General features: G+C 32.9%; 1 long non-coding RNA gene across 1 annotated transcript; it reads left to right on the plus strand.

Moving 5' to 3' along the window:
- Positions 1-12300: 12300 nt before the first annotated feature.
- LOC143049175 (uncharacterized) lies at positions 12301-15553 on the plus strand. Its single transcript, XR_012970104.1, has 3 exons — positions 12301-12444; positions 13217-13282; positions 15451-15553. It is a non-coding gene; the product is annotated as an uncharacterized LOC143049175 (long non-coding RNA).
- Positions 15554-15914: the final 361 nt, after the last annotated feature.

The following is a 15914-nucleotide window of genomic DNA, read 5'->3' on the forward strand; positions in this document are numbered from 1 at the left end:
AGTTACAATAATTAGTACACATCCGTCGACATCTGTGGAACAGATATTCCATTACGGACAAAAAACTCGTGATCACATCCATAAATGTTTGAAGTATTCATACAAACGTCACATGTTCGACTTCGACCATTCTTTGTAGTCAACTGTTTTGATGTCAACTGATCAATGTAAAATGTATATCATATGCAGGTGCTACACTATACTGAAATGGAAAGTTCACAATTGGGAAGCTTAAATCATATCTTTTGTTGTAAAATTTGTTATCCACATACTCTCGTTGTTTTAATTTCTTGATATAAGTCAAGATATAAGGAAGCCTTATATGTATGTGTTGTCTCCTTTATTTCAAGTTCGATAGTATAGATGTGTTTAAAAACATATTCAAATCCAAGGCAAGTGCAAAAGGTCTATAAAACCCCCGGCTTGTATGATAGTTGTTTACAGTTCCGTTATATTGACACCAATTTGGAAACAACCAATTAATTAAAACAGGTCAACATTGAAACAAATGAGATACATCAGAAAAAAAATAAAGTGTAAAAATACGTCACAGACAAACAGAACAACTGATTAAAATGGTCAAACAAACAAACAAATAAATCCAACAAAGATTCAAACAAAAAAGCTGTAATCTATAATATACATGTATATGTAGGACTCTGAACCGCGATGGTACTCCGAACCTCGATGGTAACGCTGAGATGCGATGGTCTGACGCTGAAGTGCGATGGTGTTATTGTGACGCTATCTTGTTGATAGCTACGCCGAAGTGCGATGGTGGTATCGCTGAAGTGCGATGGTCTACACAAATCTCATTTGCTAAGCTTTTCTTGTCAATGTATAAGTCAATGTAAAATAGAGACTGAAATGGGGAATGTGTCAAAGAAACAACAACTCGACCATAGAGTAGAATAAAACAACCGAAGGTAACCAAAAGGTGGGTCTTCAACACAGTAAAAAAAGCCTACACTTGGAGACGGATTTAGCTGGTCAATAAACTAAAAAGTGTACTAGTTCGTTGAAAAAGAACGTCATACTAAATTCCTAATCATAAAAATGAACTAAAATAAAACAAAAAAAAACAAGACCTACAAAGGCCAGAGGCTTCTGACTTTGCACAGGCGCAAAAATGCGACGGGTTTAAACATGCTTAGTGAAAAATCAACCCCGTTCCCCTATACCTCTAGCCAATGTAGATTGAACAAAACAAAACAACAATAATACACACAGTAAACCTCAGTTTAAAAGAAGTTAGTGTCCGATCTCAGAATAGGTAACAAAATGAACTAATTGTATAAGCAAAATGACAATGATAAACTACATTAAAAAAGGACTACTAGCAGTTACTGACATGATACGGGTCTTACAATATTTTAATACTACGTGAAACGGGGAGTATTTTTTGGGTGGATAGGGGAAATCTACAAAAGGTTCTGTTTAACGTACGATGGTGCATAAAAGAGGGACGAAAGATACCAAAGGGACAGTCAAACTCATAAATCTAAAACAAACTGACAACGCCATGGCTAAAAATGAAAAAGACAAACAAACAAACACGAACCCCACCAAAAAACTAGGGGTGATCTCAGATGCTCCGGAAGGGTAAGCAGATCCTGCGCAACATGTGGCACCCGTCGTGTTCCTTATGTGATAACACATCCGGTAAATAGTCTAATTCGGTAGGTCACATTCATGAAATGGAAGGGGATTGTAGTTACGACGTAAGGAACATATCCGATATCATTTGTGAAAAGGTTATTTCATAACGGTCAACTAACCCGTGATGGCGTCCGTAAAATTTACGAAGGGATGATTTCAACTTCACCATTTGGAACTCTTGGTTTAATAGCTTTCTTGTGAGCAGCAACCCTCTATCAAGAAAATCCTGATAGGAAATGCAAGCACGGGAATATCGTATCAATTGGGAGATATATACCCGTATGCAGGTGCTGCTGGAATATTGCTATTTAGAAATGGAAAGTTCACAATTGGAAAGCTGAAATCATCTCTTTTGTCGTAAAGTTTTGTTTTCAACCGACCCTCATTGTCAATTTCTAGATGTAAGTCAAGATATGAGGCCGACTTAACTGTATCTGTAGTATCCTTTATCTCTAGCTCGATGGAATAGATGCGTTCCACATAGTCACCAAATTTTGAATTATTTAGTGAAAGAACATCATCTATATAGCGGAAAGTAGAGTTAAAGGATAGTGCTAACTTCTTATCATTCTTCCAAAGAAGTTCCTGCATGAAGTCAGCCTCATAATAATAAAAAAACAAGTCGGCAAGTAGAGGGGCACAGTTTGTTCCAATTGGAATGCCGACAGTTTGTTGATAAGCACGTCCTCCGAACGTAACAAATATGTTGTCAATCAAGAAATCAAGCATCTTGATAATACAAGTTTCAGAGAATTTTTTGTTTGAATCAGAGAGGTCCTTTACAACGTAGGATTTATACCTCCCTAAGACAAGATACTTGTATCTACGTTGGCCATTCTTTTTTTATGAAGCAAACCAATACCCACTCTTTCAATTTGTCTCTTAGTTTGGAATGTGGAATACTTGTGTAAAGAGTAGAAAAGTCAAATGTTTTAATACTGTTACAAGATGAAAGAGAGTTAAATTGTATGTACTCTAAAAGATCTTTGGAGTTTTTAAGTATCCTCATCTGATTCACGCCCCCTCTAGCATAGGCAGTTTAACAATAACTTTGAAGGCCGTCTTTGATTTCTGATAAAATGGATGTTAATAATTTAGAAAGAGGTTTTGTGGAGCACTTGGAAGACACAGGAATATACCGTTGTTTGTAATGACACTAATGTAGTTTAGGTATCCAATACAGTGATGGAAGATCCAGTTCTTCATCTTTGGTTGAAATTCCAAAGGAACACAGAACAGACCTATGATTATCCGGGATTTCCTCTTTGGTAGGTGTCGTGAGGGTATATGTTGAGTTTCCAAGTGAATTGTCAATACCTAATTCGTTTATAAAGCAGTTAATATAACATTCTCTCAATACATCCTCTCAAATACATTCGGGTCTGCAGACGAACTTTCGTCATTAAAGTGGTTATACACGAGTCACTCATGAGAGACACAAAGTATAGGCCTAGATAAAATGATGATTGAGAATTATGTCCACATGTAGGAAATTGAAGAGTACGAGCTCTCATATAGCATATAACTGAATTAAGGACAGCCATAAACAATTATAATGGATATAAATTAAAAAAATATATATGAAAAAATCTACTTATAATGATAAATGAACGTCTGTAGAAAGGAGATTTAACTAGCGATTATGCGTCAAATAGACTATCGCACTTCAGCGTACAGACCATCGCACTTCGGCGTAGACCATCGCACTTCAGCGTGACCATCGCACTTCAGCGTCCCCATCGCACCACCGAGTCCTACATATATATGACACGCCCACTAAAAGGTTTTTGCCGGTAAAACATGTTTTGTTGTTGATAGTACCTATCGTATAAAATATACACCTTATTTATAAAGTATAACGTATCAATAAGTAAAGCGTACATGCCAGGATAAACAAAATGTAAACAAAACTTAAAACATGTATCCAAATCACTTCCTACACTAAGAACGCTCAAAGTAATAAAATGATTGTGAGATGTATTAATACAGTATCTAGCCAAAATTCATACGACCAAAATAAACATAATAGAACTCAAAGAAAAATGAAGTCAAAAGTCAAAAGTAAATGGAAAGATACACAACGTCATTATATAAAATCGATAGCTTAAAACCATCTTGATTAAGTAAAGAAAGAATATTCATCAAATAGGTCTTTGATAACTATTTCGATAATTTTGTTTTGTAATAAAGGACGAGATATTATTTGACAAAATCCAGGCTCATTTGTTGAGACACAGATAACGCTTTACAAAGTCTAAATACCAACTGCAATCTATTGAATATCGTATGATTTGTGAAGTGTATACTACATGCGCGGGTGAAGTTGGTAAATGGCTGTAAAGCGAAGAAAAACAAAAAATAATTATCTTCAAATTGAAATTGTCTCGATTGTCAAAAATTCTGGTGCTGTTTTTTTATTATCTCTAATTAAGAAGGATATATCAATGAAACCAAGTTAGAGCAACTTAAATTATTAATGAAAAAATAACATTAATATAGTAATGTATAAATTTAACTGATTAAGCTTTTTTGACCTTATTATTTTCTAAAAGTGTCTGAAGGCACTCCGATTAATATAAGAAAAGGTTGACAAGGAGATGTGCAAAGTTGATACCTATACGAACATATTCACCAAACTCCATGACAACGTAAATGATTGATCATAATGCTAGCTTATTTACGTTCTTCAGTATAAGCACCGGTGTATTGTCAGTCTAATATGAACAAAGAAACAAGTCAACAAGAACATGAAGATGACGAAAACAATTAGTTCCGATTCTGAACACAGTCTTCATACGTAGAAAATATGTTGTCAATTAAGAAATCTAACATATTGATAGAGTTATTTTTGTGAAACAAAGCAGGATCAATTCTATCAATTTGTCTTTCAATTTGGATTGTGGAATACTCGTGTAAAGGATTAATAGTCGATTGTTTCAATACCATATAAACAACAAAGAGACTAAGATAGTATGCATTCTAAACGATCTTTTGAATTTTTCAGTATCCAAATCTACTTCATGCTGCACCTAGAAAAGGTAGTCAATATAACATTAAAGTTCGTCTTTCGTTGCTGATAGACTGGATTTTAATAATTTAGAAAGTGGTTTTGCTGGCCATTGTTATATTATAGTTCGTTTCTGTGTGTTACATTTTAATGTTGTGTTTCTGTTGTGCCGTAGTTCTTTTATATTTGATACGTTTCCCTCAGTTTAAGTTTGTCAACCGGGTTTTTTTTTTTTTCTCTATCGGTTTATGAATTTCAAACAGCGGTATACTACTGTTGCCTTTATATGTTGAGCAGATCAAAGACCTAACGTTGTTTGTAATGTATGAGGACACATACGTAAGGTAAATGTCTAATACAATGAAGGAAGGTCTGGTTCTTCATCTGCGTTTGAAATGCCAAAACGAACATAGAACAGACCTATGCTTTTTCAAGACTTCTTCATCACAAAGTGTCGTGTGGTTATATATGGAGTTTCTAAGTGAATCGTCAATACCGAAACTGTTTATCAAGCAGTTTATGTGATGGAACTAACCTCCCCCTTTCCAAACAATAGGGCTTTATCTGCAGAGAAAATAGGGTATTTTCATTGAAGTATGCCTGATGCTTAGCACTTTTGGGTCATTGAATATGTAGCATTTAAATTCATAGTCACATACAGTTTTTAATTATAATTTGTTCCAATGACCTTTCATCCTTAACCCATTCGGAGAGAGTATATGCTTCTACCTCATAATTTTTGTTTGACAATTTTCTGATTTCTGGAACAATAAATTCCATAGGGATTCATTTGAATATTTTCGTCATATTGCATGATTTCTACTTGTTATGTTGATGATCAATTGATTATGTTTGAACAATTTGAATAAATCTACTGTTAATTTCGCAAAACCATTCGCAAATATATAAGCAAAACCATTAGCAAAATGCGACTTTTAAGGTCAACAACTCCTTTGATTTGTCGATTTTCGATGTCAGCTGTCTTTACTTATCGAACACAATGACGAAAAGCCAAACAGTCGTTTTAAAAAAACACAATCTACAAACTCAAATACTAAATCAGATGATCTAGAGTGGAAATCAGCTCATATGTTACATGTACCCTCGTCGTATACGATTCGGCATGATTACATTGTTTATTTGAATGGTTATTATCTAACCCTAAGAAACCACATTACACGTCACCAACTAACTTGATTATATATTTCATTCTACAGTAAACTAGTCAACACTAAAATCTCCATCCGATACAAGGAAGTATACTTTCCTGTTGTTTCATTCTGTAATTTGAATCCTGTCAGCTATTCAAAGATGGAAAAACAATATTCAGAGTGGGATGGATATGGAATGGAGAACTATTTGGGTAATGAATTGTTTTCAGAGCACCAAATCATAATTACAGAAATCGGAAAACGTTTTGATGACTCAACAGCCAGCCATGGCACACGTAAAAAGGTAATAATTATTTCATATTTTACAAATTGTGAGTTCGATGGAGAGAAGTCGAGATGTCAATAGCACTCATACCCTATCTTAATTATCTACCAAAACGTATTCTTAAATGACATACTAGACTAGATTTGCTGCAATGGACTATTCGCGTATCAAACCAGTTTATAACTAAATGATCATATGTCTTAGACTAACGAATTAAGATATTCATTTATTCTTTGCCTACAAATGATAAGATTATAGCATTTATGATAAATTTAAATCTGAATAGCGTTTCAGACGTACACAATTTACTAATTATGATTAAGATTTGCGTCAACTAGGCATGCAATATTTTCAAAGACAACATTTGTATAAGAATATCTTCAGCACTCTTCAAATTATATTCACTTCTCTAATTAGAAAATAAACATTTTAATAATTTTTTATAAAGGATGCACTAAGGTAAGGTTAATAAATGTGTGCCCGATTTTCGGACTTCATTGGCTTTTTCCTACGATACACGGTAAAAGGTTTTGCCTCATAACACCCATTTTTCATTTCATATACACGGTAAAAGGTTTTGCCTCATAACACCTATTTTTCATTTCATTTAAGACTTCCAATGTTGAGTCCCAAACTTGCAGCCTAAATTGAGGCAGATTCTAGATTTCTTTTCTTTCGATTTTACACCCAAATTCTACCAATGCAAATTTAATATAAAGTTTTTTTACTATTTTAGAAATTTAATAACTCCAGAGGGAGCTCCATAACCTAGCAATAGTATTAACGTATTTTGTTCTTTAACTAATGCACTTCCAACTTGAAGTATCAATTTTAATTCTAGATAGTTTAACTTTCACTTAAAAGGGCCTTTAGTTATACTAGTTCGTCAAATTCAAGACCATGTATAATGTATTTCATTTCAATTGTTAATATCGAATTGTATAGAAAAAAAGTAAAATCACAAAAATACTGAACTCCGAGAAAAAATTCAAAACGGAAAGTCCCCAATCAAATGTCAAAATCAAATAATAAAACACATCAAACAAATGGAAAACAACTGTCATATTCCTGACTTGGTACAAGCATTTTCAAATGTAGAAAATGGTGGATTGAACCTGGTTTTATAGCGCTAAACCTCTCACTTGTATGCATGACGGTCGCATCAAATTTCGTTATATATACAACGATGCATTAACAAAACAGACATAACAGGTAAATTGGTCAAAATATGGGTACAGCATTCATCACTGTGTCACAATATCAAACTAAACAAAATATTTAACAAAAAAGTTTCTTATCAATTTAAAAACCACATTCATTGCTTTGCGCGTTTGGCGTCAGAAAATTTAAACGGCAGAAAAAAGCGCTTGAACGCCTGAAATTTATAACGTGTATTTCAATTGTTTTGGGTTTTTTTTTTCATTATTATTTTTTGGCACTTATGTAGCATTCCATTTTGAAATTTTAATGAACATTACAACAATCAATCTCAATATTTATTTTCATTTATATGCTTCTTTTAGAGGGACATTCGTGCAGCAGTTGAAGATAATCAGGGTAAATATCTTTTAACAAAAATGGATCTTGGACTCTATTGCTATTAATAATGAGGGGAGAAAGACATACAAATGTATATTTAAGTTTGAATTATCTTTGGTTTTTTTTTTTGTTTTGATTTTGTATATAACTGATATATTTCTAGTTCCTTAATTCTAGTTGATTCTCTGCTTCTTCGGTAAAATATTTATAAAGTGCTACACAGTTATATATATTGACAATTTTAATATGTTATACTATGCATTTTAAGAAATTATATATTCTTTTCTATTTTGTAACCTTAATAAAACGTAATCAAAATAATTGAATTTGTAAAACATCTATTTATCTATGCATAACTATTCATGCTTTCAGTTCCTAATGTTGCAATTCAGAGAACATTTTACACAGTTCACTTGAAGGGAACGATAACACTAGAATGTGATGTGACCGGCAATCCTCCAGCCTTTTCTATAAACTGGCACAGGGAAGTAGGCGATACCTCCATGGATTTAACTAGTGACAGTGAAACCAAGTACAATGGGTCTACACCCGACAATCCGTCACTGACAATTTTCAATGCCGAACAGAGTGATCGTGGAGTCTACAGATGTACGGCTGAAAATGAATACGGCATTGCTGAGAGTCCCAGAATATACTTAAAACTTGTCATTGGTAGGTAAATATTTATAATCGCTTCAGCTGCAGTACAGCTGGCAAAATAAACGATTGTTGCGTCCGATATTTCCGTAACAATGATGGTTTGTTAGCCAGATGCATTTGAATTCTCATAACCAAAGTTTAATCTTACGAATCGACAGAAAAAGTGAAGTTATATTTAAATTGTTGATCTAATTAATTAACCACATTCTATGAAAGTTGTAGAGGATATACACTATAGATCTCCATTTAGTCAAACTGTCTGTCTGTCATCTCCTTTATTGTTGTATTATAAGGTAGCACTCCACAGTTAGGTGTGTAGTTTCCATTTTGGCTCCTGTGGATTTTCAAAAATTAGAGCTAATGTGCAATAAAATTAATTTTTGGATAGCTGAGTATTAAAATAGACTTCGTATTGGGTTTATATGAACATCCAGATTATGTATGTATGTAATATAGGCTGTTTTCTGTATGACAGTCCGTATTTGAATGTCCATACCATACATTGGTCCGGCAATTATTATAATGTTTTTTTTTCCAACTTTTTGTCGCACGAACTTTGTGATTAGATTTTACGAAAAAATTAGGCGAAAGACACCCATTTTTTATTTGATCATTAGCATAATTAGGAAGATTAATGTAAACAGTTTCTAAAAAAGTATCGCTCAATGGCATTGGAATTTTAGTTTAATTCCAATTTTGTGGGGATATGTGACATTTTCACCCCCTTTTTGCAATATTTTATTGTAAATAAATGCAGAATGTTGACATGGATATACAAAAAAGGAATTAATTTTCACCCTTTTAAGTTTTGAAAATCAAATCAATGGAAGATACAGATTACATACATATGCACATGAACAACACAAACAGTTAAGTTAATGTATTGGAAATCCAGGAATAAGAGATGATAAAACATTGTGTGGCCCATTTTTAGTTTTATTTTCTTACTGTGGAGTTCTACCTAAACGTTTTACGTTTTTGTAGGAAACTCCGCAAAGTGTAACAAATGTCTCAACTTATCATAACCACGGATGAGTCTTGTCATATTTTTTTTCGGAAGAGGGACTTTCAAATTATACAGTTGTAACATATTCGAAGTGATGGCGCTCTCGTTTCTAAAAAAACATTTATTCATTTTTCAAAAACGATTTCGATTGTTCGAAACAGTGGGTGATAATTAAAAACTAAAAATTTAAAATAACCTATTTTTTTAAGGGATACTTGAAAAACGGGATTTATGAAATGATTTGTTAAATCACTAAAGCTTTTTTTATGACTTTTGGTAGTCAAGCCTTAATTTCTTGAATAATATAACTTTTAATAAACAATATTTGTGTCGAACATACACATATTTTCAATGATATTGCATGTCATTATGAACAGTACACAGTCTGTTGGCTCAGAAGAGACATGTCACATAACAGTGGCATCGATCCAATACTTGTAAATCCAAATCAACAATATTAAAAGAATAATATATTTATAGAAAATGAACGTATCACTGATATGTCATGCCATTTAAAAGTGATGGCTAAAAGGCTGGTGGCGTAGAAAAGAAACGTCAACAAGTTGTGATTATAAAACCAAAACAATAATAATCGGTTAACAGTCTATGTAACAGTCTCGATATGGAACATCAGTGTGACTACGGATATGTTTAATTGTTCTAATCATCATCTTTTCTTTGATGATTGCACCTTCATGGACGATTCCACACCTAGCCACTAAGGAGGCACAAGAATACTCCTTGTTTTGTTACCAATGGAAATTTTTATTTGTTTATATTGCGGAATTCATTTAATTGAAACTATTGGTCTGTAGCTTTAATAGGCGTCTCAGTGGCTGAATGATCCGGAAAGTTCTTTTTCAGAGTTGATGAGTTTATTTTCAATGTTCAATAGCCGCTAGTCAATAGTCTGAAGGAAAGAGTCTTTTACACTGTGCTGGATGCTTAATTACGTATATTAGTATGGTATGAATGTTGACATTATATTTAAAGCCTCATTCATCTTTGATAGTTCCTTTTAAAGCGACATCCAGAAATGTGCTTCAAACACAAGTAGTTTATAACGTGTTATTTTTTATATTTTACATTTTAAAAAAAAGTTGACATGTGGCTTTGTAGATAATAAATCGAAATTTTTAAATATCACAAATTTTAATGATTTTATTTGTATCTGCAGTGGACTTAGATGTTGATCCCATCATGAGAGCAAGCGGGGCATTCAGACTGTTGATGAGTAGTTTCGGTAGTGAGGGCGATTTTGAAAATGAAACAGAGCAGGCAATTAAAACATTGTCTGCGGATTATTCCGACTTTGTTATCTACTGCAATTTTGAGGGACGTCAATGTAATGAAAGGTATGCTATGTTTCTTCAAGTGGTTCTAGTTTTCTACTATGCAATTGGTCTCAAATATAGCATACGTACTTTTGTTTTCCTGAAGAAAAGTTAGCTGTAAGGGTATGATTTCAACAGAAGAAAAAAAAACGTAGACATAAAATATTTTAGTGAATTAAAATTACTTGTACATTATTTTGTTAAATATTGCACAGTTGTCAATTTCAGTTATGGCGATATACTGTATTATATTTGTTGAATTTCCTTGTTAACATAGCATTTTGTAAAATATTATCATTTCCTGAGAGAATCCATATGTTGTGCAGTATGATCGGTGTTGGGTGGGGTTAGGGTGTTGAGGGGAGAAGGCGACACAAAAAATTGTCAGATCAAACACATAAGTGTAAAATATCTAGAAAATACAAGTGCGTCTGCAAATTTTACGATTAAATATTTCTTTAATATAACTAGATATATTCATCGGCTAGTATGTAGTTGTCTTGCACTAAACATTACGTGTGGAGATTTTAATTTCTTAAATAGTTTTTTATTCTACACTTATATTTTGTCAAAGTAAAATTGACAAAAAATAAAATTACAACATGACATTTTTCATATCACAGACGGCTGATTATACATCTGATATGAAAACAGATATGTCATATTTTGATCTGTTCCAATTAATTAGATTTCTTTAAGAGAAAAAAAGTCGCAGACATTGTTTTCATCAAATAAGTGCTGATACTTCAGTGGGTTGTCAGTTCATGCGTGTAATCGTGCTGTATTTCTGCCACGTGGTGTTGCCATTTTCCCGCACGATATATTATAAAATTGCCATAAAAGCAGGAGGTTTGTCTAGCCATAAAATCAGTTCTCATCCACCATTGTCTTCTTAAAATGTCCTGTACCAAGTCAGGAATGTGTCACTTGTTAAATAGTTCGTTTCTATGTATGTTGGCATGTGTTTTGTTCATTTTGGTTGTCCTCTTATAGTTGACGTGTTTCCTTCGGTTTTAGTTTGTAACCCGGATTTGTTTTCTTTCAATCGATTGATGTATTTTGAACACCTGTATGCTACTAACGCCTTCATATGCTCTTAGAACAGATGAAAAAGATCTGGAACCAACTAAACAAAGTAAAGATAGTATAGTTTTGGATTGAGAACTATTTGTTATCAAATCATATATATATATGTTATCTCTCAAATTAACCGCTTTAAATAGTAGAACTAGTTCATGTAGGTGTTAGGTTTTAAAATAAACTTATTTTATTTCAGCGTATTTGTTCCATTTTTTGACAAGTACTATGGCATGTGCTACAGATTCCCACCGGAAGCAATGATCACGAAACGTGCAGGGCCACTATTTGGTAAATATGTTATTTTTGTAACATATCTAACACAGTCTTAATAAAAAAAGAAAAATCCAGACGACGAAAAGACAATATTTTTTATATTTTTTTTTTTATTCATATTATTGTGGCCATACAAGCACTCCTGGCAAGATCTGAATAACTTGTTTATATTTAATTACTTTTAGTTGGTGTAAAATTGTAGTGACATGATTTTGAATTGTAATTCAAAAAAGAATGGTATAGAAAATCTGAAGCTACAAATTGATTTTTTCAATATATTTTTAGCTTTACAGCTGATAATCAATGTAAATCAGAGCGATTACGTTCCATTCATAGCTTCAGAAGCTGGAATAAGATTGTCGATTCATGAACATGGTTCTCATCCTTATTTAGAAAACAATGGTATCTCTGTTGCTACTGGATTTAGAACTGACATTTCTTTAATTCAGGTAAGAATAAGTCAAGGCTATGTTCTAATCCATATATAGACATATTTCATAGTTGTCTGAAATATGAGGTGACACATTGACATATAAAGTCATCTTTTTTCGTATTGTTATTCCTTGTACGCAATGCGTATTAAAGAGAATTGTGAATTCAAATACTGGGATATTCTTGTTTTTCTGACAACACCATGGCTACAAAAATTAGGAAAAACACCTACAGACAAAACAAAGTAGACATAACAAACTAACGAGCATATCCTGATCCACATGTGTTTTTCGTCGTGTAGCTCATGTTAGTATAAACTCAGTAATATGTTTGATTTGGAAGGTCACATTCAGAAAACGGGTCGAAATTGTAGTAACATGTATTGGACATATCCATCGTCATCTGTGAAACTGATATTTCATAACGGTGAACCATCTCGTATTGGCGTTATTAAATTTGCAAAGGGATGATTTAAAAACAAACTACTTGGAAATCTTGGTTTAATACCTTCCTTGTGAAGAGCAAAAGCTCTGAAATATCGCATCAACTGTGAGATGTATACTCAGACACTGCTGTAATATTGCTACATACAAATGGGAAGTAACAATTCGGAAGCTGAAATTCTCTCTATTTATAAAAAAAATGAACAAGCGGCGAGACGAGTAGCATCGATTTTCCAAATGAAATGCTAGATATGTTATGTTGAAAAACAAGTCCTCCAATCGTAACAAACATGTTGCCAATTCAGAAAGAAAATAATCAAACTACCTTGGTTTATTTTTTTTAAAGAAAAAAATTGAAAGAATTCCTGGTACAACAGTTTGTGATGAAAGCAACAAATTCAGAAACATTAATGTAAGTCAGTTATTTTTGTGATATTGTTATGTTAACTCATAGCGGCAAGGGATATTATGATGAGATGATTTTGACATACCGGCAGTGTTACATACAATTGTTTTTGTAATCAGTAAAGTCTTTCAAGAAACAAACAAGGTTAAGGGTGATAAACATTATCATAGATTTATATTTGTAATCCCCTTTTAAACATTTCATAAAACGTCAAATCACTTTCAGAAATGTCAAAATCTGGACAGAAATGTGACCGATAGAGGTTATATGTCATTATTTACAAAGGGGGGGGGGGCTATTATCATTTTGTATTGCTCGGATCGGTGTAGCACAGCAAAGCAAGGAGATAAAATATCCACAAAATGGCAAATGAATGGTCCTCAGTTAATGAAAAATATTTACAACATGAACACATATATCATCAGTTATTGATTTGTATTCAATATTTTCACAACAGATAAAAGCATGAGATACTTTTGAAAAGTTCTATAAATTGTCAATGTGGTAAAATCATATCAATAAAACTAGGAAATAGAAATATGATATCATTATTTGGCTTAAGCCAACCGGTAGTAAAATTGACACAGTGGGGCTGGATGTACAAGATGTACAAGATCGCAGCCACGTCATAAAGAGAGTACCATGCTCTTTGTACGTTAAGAACTATTGCAACAACTCTGAATTTTGATTCACTATATTCTAAACACGAATTTCTCGTGTAAAGACATGTCATTGTTTGCATAAGCGTGTCAAATAAGGGTGTTAGGGAACCCTTAACAACATAAACATGTGGGCATTATGCATTGTTTGATCTATGTAACATGTCCATTTAATTTGTACTCGTAAATGTCGACATTTTTAAAACAGTACAAAGGAAAGGTGGACTATGGAAAAGAAATATGGTAATTATTTGACTATTTCATGTTTCGGTAGTAAATTTAAACAGTTGCTTATGCTGGACAGTCATTTAATTGTACGGGATGTATACGTTTGCACAATTCCTATCGGAAAGGGATTTTAAATCTGACACCCTGTTGATGGTTAGAGTCACCGAATCTAAATGTTTGCAAATAATTAACAACACTTTCTGAACGGTTCCTTGATGGTTTGTTCCATTGGTCTTTAAAAACTAGTCACCGAAAGAAACGATATAAGACAATGCATTTTCCATATATATATTGAATGTATCGAAAGATATAAACGAACTTAAATACACTGTACGAGGATATGAAATTCCCCAATTGCTTTGATATTTACACATGTTACAGAGTGTTATTTTCTTATCAAATCATTTAATTAAAGACAAACACCCGAATTATTTTTAGAAATTTTTGTTATTTCAAAAATCGTATTTCAATAAAAAATCAATATTAGAATTTAAAACTTTAAACTTAATCAAAGTTTAGTCTGATCAAAATTATGAATGCCTAGCTTGCATTTATTTGAATATCTAACTCTTATTTTTGAAAGTAAGTGCCAACTTTTGTCATCATTTTCCACCACCCACCAAAGAAATTACCTCTGTGTTCAATAACACGGAATTTTCTCACTTTCAAATTTGGTCAAACTCTTTTAATCCTGTGCATTTGATTTTGAAATGAATGTTTTCCAAAGGAAGATTAAACATGTTTTCCTATGTATCATATTTTATTATAAATTGGAGTTCCAACGAATGTGTCGTTACTTTTGTTGACTAGTAATTTCTAGATGCAATAAATATTCCCCGCACTTTGTCTGGACCGTCCACCTTGCGAACCCACCTATTATATTACCATCAATGTGTTCTCGACCTGGGGATATTTGAGAAAACTGATGCTGGACGAACAGTTACTTCTTATAAATATCAGGGTTACATTGTTAACTTAAGACGCGCTTTTCGTATTCTAATGACTCAACAGAAACTATCGAATCAAAAAAGTAAAAAAAGCCAAAGAAAGTGGGAATTTAAAGAGCATTGAGGAAACAAAATTCTGTATGTTTCTGTTTTTGCATACACGTATTTATTTTTTTTTAAATATTTAGACTCACATGATATTGAGCCACATATTTACCTTTTGTTGACGACAAAACAATTAGGAATATTATAACATAATAGATATTATTATTACATGTTCAGACAAAATTGTGTATTCATAACTAGTGTAATGCACTCAACAGTAATATACTTTGTGTAGGCGTGTTTCGAGGAATGTGTTGAAAGGAATGTAAAAGAAAAGTGCAACTGTCTGCTGACCTTTCCTAATGGCAAGACTGATCTATACACCTGCACAAGTCAAGGTATCGATCTTTAATAATAAAACATGGCACAATATGTTAACAAATACATTTTGAATATAATTGACACCTTCAAACTGTGCAATATGTATTATTGAAGTATTATTTATTATCCTTTTATTTAATTTTGGTGTTTAACGCCACCTTTTAGCACCGCATTCAGGCTATTCAGTAGCGGCCAGTTTTTTTTATGAAGGAATCTTGAGTACCCCAACAAAACCAACGACCTTCGATAGGAAAACTGACAATCCTAGTCAATTAAGATGGGAGTCGAGTGAACCTGAACAATTGGGATTCGAACTCACAAACTCAGCTTTGACTGGCTAGTGGTTACAGCAGTAACTACTTAGACCACTCGGCCACA

The sequence above is a fragment of the Mytilus galloprovincialis genome, chromosome 10 (genome assembly GCF_965363235.1).
Source record: "Mytilus galloprovincialis chromosome 10, xbMytGall1.hap1.1, whole genome shotgun sequence".
NCBI lineage: Eukaryota > Metazoa > Mollusca > Bivalvia > Mytilida > Mytilidae > Mytilus > Mytilus galloprovincialis.